Source organism: Dromaius novaehollandiae, chromosome 32 (assembly GCF_036370855.1).
Source record: "Dromaius novaehollandiae isolate bDroNov1 chromosome 32, bDroNov1.hap1, whole genome shotgun sequence".
NCBI lineage: Eukaryota > Metazoa > Chordata > Aves > Casuariiformes > Dromaiidae > Dromaius > Dromaius novaehollandiae.
Genome location: NC_088131.1, coordinates 1,949,043 through 1,958,036, shown reverse-complemented (window position 1 = coordinate 1,958,036; position 8,994 = coordinate 1,949,043).

Below are 8,994 nucleotides of genomic sequence, written 5' to 3'. Positions count from 1 at the left end.
AGAGGAGCTGCCGGCCCCTCGGCCTGCAGTGCATGCCTGTGCCCATGGAGCTGGAGGACTTGCAGCTCTGCTTGCGGCGGCACCAGGATGAACGCCGGGACCTGCTGGAGAAGCTGCTGGAGCAGGAGCAGGCTTGTGGCGTCCTGCGAGCAGCTAGCAGCGCGTTGGAAGAAGGGATGGATGGGTGGGCATGGCTCCATCCTGCTCGGGGCTGAGACTCGGGTCCCGGAGGCTGTCTGCAGCCCCTGCACGCCTTGGCCCTCGATGGGGGCCCTGCGGGGCTGGGTGGAGGTGGGGGGCGGGCCCTGCCACCCGTCCCGGAGGGCTCTGGGTGCTACCCGCCTGCCTGGGTGCCTGATCTCTGCCCCGGGGGTCTGCACTCAGCAGCCTTCCCTCTCCTCAACCCCGCAGGCTGCAGCGCTCCTGGGAGGGGGCTGAGGAGCCCGACGTGGGGCTGAGGGAAGAGCTCAGCACCCTCTTGAGCTGCCTGAAGGAGAGCGAGCAGGAGACAGCTGCAATGCAGGAGCAGCTCCGGGGCTTGGTAGGTGCTGGGGATGCCCGGGCGTGTGCACGGGGGGGCTCCAAGGCCTGCTCCCCAGCACTGTCCCCATCCCTGCAGGAGCAGGAGAAAGAGGAGCTCCGCACCACCCTGCAGGAGCTCACCACCGAGGTACCGAGAGCCCCGTGCCAACACCCCCTCGGACACCCCTCTGGCTGCCCCACGACCCCCTCGCGCTTGGCCCTCACCCCCGGTTCATCTCCACAGCACTTCGCCTTGGCAGCGCAGCATGCCCAGAGCTCCCAGCAGCTGGAGAGGACCAAAGAAGTCCTCCCGCAGCTCCAGGTGAGGCAGATGCTCCGCTGTCCAGCTGGCTCCCCCAGGGACCCTGAGAGGGGTGGGGGGACTGCGTGGTTTGGGGACGCCCAGTCTCAGCCAGGGCCCTGGGCCTAGAGCCCACACTGGTCCCTGGGGGTCCTCCAGCTCCCCCCACCGAGATGCTCCCACTGCCTCTTCTCTCCCAGGCAGAGCTGACGGAGGTGAAGGCCGAGGGAGACGCGGCCCGGAAGGAGCTCCACCAGGTCTGTAACCCCCGTGAAAACACCGCTTAGGCGGGCAGAGCTGCTGGGTGTGGTGCCAGCCCCCAAGGACGCCTGTGTCCGTGCCTCCCTGGCCCTGGCTGGCCTCGCAGCGCCCTGCAGACTGACTGGGCATCACCAGTCCCACCTGGGCTCTTTGCAACGTGGCCCGGTTGCTTTGCAGGAGAAGCAGTCAGCAGCCAAGCTGGCAGAGGCCCTGCGGGAGCAGGCTGAGATCGAGAAGGTACTAGGCGTAGGAAGCAAGGCGGGACGAGGTCTTTGTGTGGGGAAAGCCCCCTCACGGTGGGCTTGGCGTGGACTACTGAGCAGGGCCCTTCCTTCGTCCAGGTGCTGAGGAAAGAACGCGAGTGCCTCCGGGAGAGACGCGAGGGCCTCCAAGGGCAGACAGTGGGGTGAGTGGGGACAGGCCCCCGCGCCCAACCTGTGGGGCGGGGCTCTGTGCAGCTCCCAGGTCTCTGTGTCCCCAGTCCCAGCTTGGGAAGGGCTGTGCCAATCCCGGACAACAGAGCCCCTGATCTCATCCTCCTCCTCCGACATCTAAGCTGCTCCCAACCCCACTAGAATGCCTCTGGAGCACTCCCAACAGCCTCTGCGTGGCTTCAGACCTTCCCTAAGCAGCGGTCGACCACTCTCGCAAGCTCTAAAATCCTCTGCCGAGTGCTGAACAGCTCTGGGCAGCCCTAAGGGGCTCTACAACAGCTTTCAGCCTCCCTTCGAGTCCTCCAAACCTTCTTGCAAGGGCCCAGTGCCTTTTCCAAAGTACCTGATGGAAAGAAAAACAAACAAACAACCCGCACACTGGTTGGCTCTTTGAAGCAGCTCTGAACAGCTCTGAAGAGCTCCAAGCCTCTCCTAAATGCCCTCCGAGCCTGACGTGGGAAGGGAGTGGAGGGAAGGGTGTTTTTGATGCTGGGAGCCTGGGGTGCCTTGCCTCAGCCCCAGCAGAGCCTGTCCAGCACCCCGGGTCCCTGTTGCCCATCTGGTGGTCCCAGTGCCGGCCGAGCTCGCTCCTCACACCCCAACTGCCTGTGGTGCCCACAACAGGGGGAAGACGGAGCAGGCGGCCAGGCTGTCCACGTCACTTATGCGGGAGATGGTGGCTGTGAAGCTGGTAGGACGGACAAGCCCGACGGGGGCCTTGGGGAAGAAAGGGTGTGCAGGGCACCCGTTGGCTTTGGGGGCACTGGTCTCAGTGGGGATGAGGGTGGGGGTCTGAGCCCCCAAGGCCCAGCAGTCTTGCCCACACCGACACGTGTCCTGCTGTGCCTTGACCTGCAGGAGGAGCAGCTGGTGGCAAAGAGGCAGGGCATCACTTTTTGGCTGCAGTGAGTTGCCGCGTGGGGCTTGGCGTGCCAGGGCTGGTTTGCGGGGGGTGGGATGCCCAGGCTGGCGGTCCCAAGGCATCCATCAGCTTCTCCCTTCTCAACACGGACACAGCTCAGGATCCCTTCTCCCGGGGTTGCGGAGGTGCTGGTTGTTTCTGGGCTCAGTAGGGAGATGAAGAGCAGAGCCGAGATGCTTGGGCCCTTAAGCTGAGGCCCAGGAACGGGGCAGGGGGGTGGTGTGCCCAGCATGATGCAGGGTGCCAGTTGCTGGCCTGGTGGCATCTGCAGGTGATGTCTGGAAACAGATGAGACAGATTTCTCCCCTCCGCTGTCTTAACCCTCTCCTGGCCTGCAGGAAGCTGTTTGTGCTCCTCGCCTGCCTGCAGCTCGTGTTGCTCTGCCTGGTCCTGCTCACGAGGGACAGCATCAGCCGGGACCTGCCCTGCAGGCTGGCGTCCACCTTTGGGAGCTGCCCAGCGTGGCCACCACCCTTCTGATACCCCTGGCCTTGCACTGCGTGGGGTGGAGAGTGACAGGGACGCTGGGCGCCGTGCAGACCGGCAAATGTCCAACCCTGCAGCACCACCCTTCTCCCGGGGCACCGCTGCACACATCTGGAATGGCATGTGCAGGCACACTGCACATCCAGCTGTGACTCCACCTCGCTGTGGAGGACGTTTGCCTGCCAAATACTTGCCACCGAGCTCACCCTGCCTTTAACAATAAAAAGCACAGCTGAGAACCCTGACTCCTCCCTCTGTGATTTTTCCTTGGAAAGAGACTGACTTGGTCATGGAATTTCAGCTGCCTGATGTAGGACTGACGGGGGGTGCCAGGGGGATGCTGTGCTTGTCCAAACTCCTGTTTTCAACTGTAGCCTAAAAGCTGCCATTCCATCTTAACATGTCTGGCAATGGATTGAGCTGCCTCTAGCAAAGACTTACGCTGGCCGGGAAACACTGTAACACCCTGCTCTGCTCTTACTGGGAAACCAAATGTGAGCTGGAGTTAACTGGAAGTGGGCTGAACCAGCGATGTTTTGTGCAGTGACTTCCAGCTCTTCTTGTCCTATGCATTAATCCACCTCAAACACTCCATGCTTCAGAGCTTTTCCAAAAGGAAGGTATTCATCCACAACTTCCAGCTTTGAAACCAGACTTCAGAAAGGAGATGATGTCTCATAAATGCAGTGTGTAAAGCTGAGTACACTGTTTTTTGCTGCAAAGAAATGAAAAGTGGAAAGGCGAAATCTGTCAATAATTCCGTATCCTGAACCCCACGGAAAGGGCAGAGGCCCTCAGGGCCTTCTTTGCCTGAGGTTTTCCTGGTCCACTTTTCCCTCGGGAGGCCTAGAGAGAGCGGAGGGGGGTGAGAGTGTGTGCTATCTCCTGTCCTAGTCATCCCCCACCCCCCACCCCCATTAACTGTCGGTGGGATTTCAGCAAAAAGAGGTGCAGAGAGAGAGGGAATGAGGGAGGAGTTAGTGATGGGAGGAAGAGAGAAATGGCAGCAAGGGGCTGGGTGAGCCTGGGGCCAGATGGGAGCTTTTGGAGGAAACACTGCTGCGGGAGCTACGGACGGCACTGAAGAGCGAGGCTGTGGGGCAGCAGAGATGCCAGGAGGAGCAGAGGCCAGGATCACCTCCTCTCTGTTTCCAGGTGTGAGTCCTAAAGGGGCCTGAGGGGATGCCTCTGAAGGGATGGCGTGAGGGGGACCTTCTCCACAGGGACACTGTGCTCATCCGGGGCACGTCAGCTGCATGATCACATCAGGGGTCACGTCTTTTGCCTTGGTGTCCTTGTACACTGTTTCTGTGTAGATCTGCATTGCACAGCTTCATTGTTTTGGTTTCTTGGCCTGTGCACAATGTTATCTTCTGGCAAGACGGGTCTACCCCTGGTACTGAGCAAGGGGCAAATCTCTGCAGGAATCTTAGTAGCAAATACCACATTCTGTCTTGACCTCGTAGCTGTGAGCCACATTGGTGGATGTGTGGCTTGTACCCTAATCATGTGCCTTACGTCACAGCTAAGTCTCTCTGGTGCTGGTGAGATAGACAATTTCTTGGGTGAACTCATGCCCATCATTAATCACTCCTGTGATGATCCTACAGTGATCCTGCTGCTGAGTTCCTTGATCTCTTTTATAGAAGCTCTTTTCCCATTTCTACTGAGCCTGGCCTCTTCTGTCTGCATCATCACCACCATCCTGAGAATCCCTTGCAATGCGGGGAGACCAAAAGCCTTTTGCACTTGCTCAGCTCATCTGACCAGGTACCAGCAGAATGAGAAAGGGGAAGAAAATAGTCTCTATTACACAACTTCCCCACTTCTTTCCTTTGGGCAAGACATCGACAGCAGTAGCTACAGCACGGCAGGACCCAGAAACTCCTTGGCAGAGAAGCTCTTCACCTCTGCAAAAAAGGCAGCTCCCAACGGAGGAGGTTGCTGCAGGGGCTGAGCAGGCTGGAAGGGAGGGGAAAGTCCTCTCCTGCACTGACCCATTAGCAAGAAGACTGTGGGGAGGAGGAAAGAGCTGTGGGAAAAGGGTTTGCTAATGCCCGGCAGGAAGGACAGCCACCTCCCAGGAGGCATCAGCGCACAGCCAGCAGGTCGAGGGCAGTGGGGCTGCCCCTCTGCTCGGCACTGGTGAGACCATGCCGGGAGGGCTGGCCCCCAGCAGGGGCTTCCCAGGGCTCTGGGACAGGCAGGGACACCCGGGAGCGACTGCAGCAGAGGTGCCCAGCACAGGATGGGGCTGGAGCCCATGGCCCACGCTGGGCAGGCTGCAGGCACTTCCCTGGTGCAGGAGCAGCCGTTCCCTCGGCCAGGCGAGATGGTCCGTGGGAAGGGTCTCCAGGGGAGCAGCCCCCAGCACCACAGCCCCTTCCCCAAGGAGGCACCCTTCAGCCCCCAGCATCCCACCATGGGGTAGAGCCAGGCAGGGCCCCTGCGGGTGGGGACCGAGCCAGGCATGCTGTCACCACGGCCTCCTCATGTCCGTAGTGACCTCAGCACCGCTGTTCCAGAGCCATTAAGAGGCTGGCGGTGGGAGAGGGCCCAGGATCGAGCTCTCCACTCCTGCCTGCCAGCAGAGCTCCAGCCATGAACCAGGCAAAGCGGCTGTGGGAGTGGAGAAAGGCAGGCACAACCATCTGGGACCAACACACCGCCCTTTTCCAGACCAGTGCAGCCACCCCAGAACCCCTGGAGCTGGACCCCCCTGAGGAGGAGGAGGAGCCCATGGAGGGGGACCCCCCTGAGAGGCAGCCCATCCCGTACCCGGTTGCCCTCCCCCAGGGACCAAAGAGGAGGAGGAGGCACTAGCCTGGCAGGAGGCCCCCTGCTCCCCATCAGCTGGGGCATGGCCCCCCCAGCAAGACCAGGCTGCTGCTGGCACCTGGCCAGGGAGAGCTGAGCCAAAGGTGCCGGGGGAGGCCAAGGGTCGCCGGGCCGCGCATTGCCTCCTGGCCTGCACCTGGCTGCCAGGCAGTAGGATCTTCCCAGCAGGGACAGGGCCAAGTATTGTATTTTTTAATGTGGTCTGCTGGTGATGGGTGACACCCATCCCGACGCCTCACCAGAAAGGCCCCCGGGTCTCCGGCCAGGCTCAGAAAGTCACTGCCCGCGGGGCAGCGGGACATGATGGAGGGAGGAGCAGCCTGGGATGGTGCGGAACTTGGTACAGGATGTTCAGGGGAGGAACCAAGGGCAGGGAGAGGGAGGCATCAGGGTGGTTTGGGGAGGAACAGGTGAGGGAAAGCAGAAGGAAAAGGGGATAAAAGGGGCCAGTCGCATGTGGACAGGCAGCTGCTTACACACTGGTCTTTCCCCGCCCTGCCCCTGACAGCGCAGCCCGGCCTGTCTCCTCGTCCAGCCCCGCTCCTGACCGTGCTCCTGGCCCAGGGGCTCCCCAGCCCGTGTGCACGGGGCGTGCGGAGGAGGTCTAAGGGCAGCAGCAGGAGCCGCACCACAAGCCACGGGGACTTGGGGATCCCGCTCCCGAGGAGCCCCCGGGGGGAAGACCAGGCACATGAAGAGCCTCAGCTCTGCCCTGAAGAGCCAGGTCAGCGCCAGAGCTGCTGGGAGGAGCCGGGTCCGGCCTGTGGCGCCCAGCGAGGGCCCTCGGCCGCCCCTTCCTGCCGGCAGCCACCGGGCGTGGGCCCCGCTCCCCTGAGCCCCCAGACTGCCGGGGCAGCGGGGCCAGGGGCCGCAGAGGGCCCGGCTCCCCAACACTCCCGGCCCCACACACCGCCCCACCACGGCTGCCCCAGCCAGGCCCAACTGCCCCAGGGCGGGGACACCTCCCCCAGGGCCGAGGGAAGCCCCGCCCAGCGTTGCCTGGCAATGGCAACAGCTGCAGGTCACGTGACCTCCTCCTGCCCCTCCCCCCGGGTGCTGCCTAGCAACAGTGGCCCTTGGGCCCCCAGGGCTGCCCTGGCCTCCTCTGCTCCTCCCCTCCCTCCTTCCCTTCTTCTCTTCCTCCTTCCCTTTTCCTTCCCTCCCTCTGTTTTCTGAAAAGCGGATTCATTGCCCGGTGTGCACTAAGCCAATAATTACACACTCAGGAGAGACATTTGCTTATTTCTTTTGGAGTTGTGCAAGCCTGGGTGCTCGGTGGTTTCCCACAAATCCAGCACACCCTGGCCTGCTTTCCAAGTAGCAATTATGCAAACAAATTGCAAGGGTTGCAACTTTCCCTTTTGCACTGATTGCTTAGTGATTTACATACAATTATAATATTGCTTATACACCATTTTACTACTGTGCATGCTCAGGGGAGGGGTCCTCGCCCAGGCATGGGTGTTTTTGACCTATGGGCATGATTTTTTGTATTCTAATGAGGACAGTTCAGTTAGGGATACGTGGACATTGAATTTTTTCACCAAAGTGTCAATATTAACATAGAAAATAAGACATTTTGATTTAATGTTTCTTCAGGGCTTTAGCAGTTCTAGGATGTCCTTCATTAAAGAAGGCTTCTTCTCAGAAAACAGAGGAGAGTGGCCACTGCCTTCTCACCAGGGAGAGTCACTGAAGTGCGGTCGGGGCTGATGGTCTCGATCCAGCTGCCTTCCATCTCGCTTGCCCCCTTGCCCTTGGCTCTCCTGTCCATCCAGGGACAAAGGACGCTCTTTGCGTCTCGTCACCCAAAACTCTCCAAGGTGCCCCTCTCCTCTGCCTGTCGGCGAGGGGCCCCAACGTGGCCCTGCTGCCTCTTGTCCCCGCTCCTGGTTGTGGAGCGGCTCCGCAGGGCAGCGGTGGGGAGCGCGTGAGCAGTGCCCAGCAGCTCCGGGGCCTCGCAGGGAAGTGAGGGCTCTGCCCTGGCACCAGGGAGACCTGTCTGTGATGCGGCAGCACGTGCCACTGTGACCTCAGCGGGTGTCATCTGGGGCTCAGTAGGTCATCCCCATGGAGATGGCAGAGGCAGGGAGGCAGCAGAGCCATTTCCCCTCCTGTCCTGCAAAGCAGTCCCCTCCCTTCCCCCCAGTTCTGTCCCAGAACTGTCTGAGAAATCCTTGAGGAACGTCTGCAGACGGTGCCAAAGGCAATGACCTCTCTCCAAGGGGGCCCTGGAGGAGTCACTTCTGCAGCCCCGCACCCACAGCTCTCTGCCCTGGGCAGAGCTGTGCGGGCAGCTGGGACTTGGGGGTTGCTTTGGGGTTTGGCGTTTTTCAAAGACAGTCTGCAAGTGCTGTGGGATGAAAGAGCACAAAGCGTGGCCACACGCTGAGATGCTTTAGTGAGCCTCACTCAGGGCTGGTTTCTCCTGTGGGTCACTGTTTGGAGAAGGAGGATGTCAGAGCGTGTGGGACAGGAGGCAGCCTTCCTCCCTGAGGCACCACAGCAGGCTCTTTGCTTTTCCAAGTCCTCAGCAAGGTTTCTCCATCGACGCTGCTTAAGATAGACGTGATAGGCCTGAGAAGAGCAAACATGCCCTTAAGAGCCGTCATGTGGAGGGCTTTGTGAGGGAGCCTGGTGCCTGGCAGGGTCCACAGCCATGGGCCAGACCTGGTAGCAAATCTGGGGAAGTTTATGCCTTTCCCAGGACTTTTGTCCAGCTTTTCTTCTGGGCACACTAGTACTGAGTCAAGGGGGATACTAATGCCCCTTCTCTTGGTAGCCACACTCCCCTTAATGCAATCCCGAAGGCATCTGAACTCACTCAGAGCGAGCACTATCCACTGGTTCATGTGACAACACACACGCCCTTCTCCTCAGGCCACTCCTGAGGCAGTCAGGTCCCAGCCTGTCCTGGTGCACAGGGTTCTTCTTTCCCATGTGCAGGAGTTGCCACTTGTCTTGGTAAAACTTCATGAGGTTCCTGTTGGCTGAATCCCCAAGTTTCTGAGGGTCCCCCGCACTGAAGCTCATTGTGTCAGCTCTTAATGTGTCTGTGTAGATGGTGCATGCTGACTTGTGGTGCCTCTGGCAAGGTAACAGGAGGAGTTGCAGATTACTTCAAGTACTAAAAAAGGAGGTCCTAGTTCCATGGAATTGCTGACCTAGGTAGGAATGACCCTGCCAATCATCTCAGAAATGGCAGCTGAGGGTACAAAGCAAGCACAACC